Genomic DNA, 877 nt, shown 5'->3' on the forward strand with positions numbered 1-877 from the left:
TATACTCAGCATTTTGGATTGAACAAATGTTTTATATAATGCACCGATACAGTATGTCACCTTTTGTTTGAGGGTATTTTCATAAATATCGTTTACTGTTTAGAAATGAAAACATTTTATGTATCTAGTCCCCCCATTTGAAGGTGTCATAAGTATTTTTGACAAATTCACTTATAGTAAAATACTTTTAGTCAAAAGTTACAAAGGCATAAATTTCATACCCCCCCCAAAAAATGCTAACCTCCCTTGTTATTGGTAATGATGCAAGGTTAACATGTTTTGGGGACATGATCTTTGTGCATCTGTAACTTTCTCGCTCATCACTATTCACTATTCATTCATGATTATCCGTAATCATGGTAACATCCACATGAATGTAGAAGTTTTCAGAAACATATTCTATTTTAATTTACAATAAAAGCGACTCCAAATGACACAATACATTATTTACCATTAATTACTATTGGGCACAACATAATCCAAAACAACCAAAACAAAATGCAAATGCATCCAACAAGTTTGTAGCGTAACAAGCTTGATTTAGTCATTGTGTGCTAGGAATATGGGACCAAGTACTAAACTTTTGACTACATTGAATACACTAAGTCCATGTACTTATGACACCTTCAAATGGGGGGACCAGATACATAAAGCGCTTGAGTTTATAAACGGTAAAACAGATATGTATGAAAATACCCTAAAATAAAAGGTGTCATTCTGTACTGTCACCTCATATAAAACATTTGATCTCAAATCCAAAATTCTGGAGTATAGAACCAATTTAAAAGCTTTAACTTCACTACTAAATAATTGTGTATGGAAGCGTATCTATTGAACAGTATATCTACTGATGTTGAGGCAATGACACATTCAAACA

The sequence above is a fragment of the Salmo trutta genome, chromosome 30, assembly GCF_901001165.1.
Source record: "Salmo trutta chromosome 30, fSalTru1.1, whole genome shotgun sequence".
Taxonomy (NCBI): Eukaryota; Metazoa; Chordata; class Actinopteri; order Salmoniformes; family Salmonidae; genus Salmo; species Salmo trutta.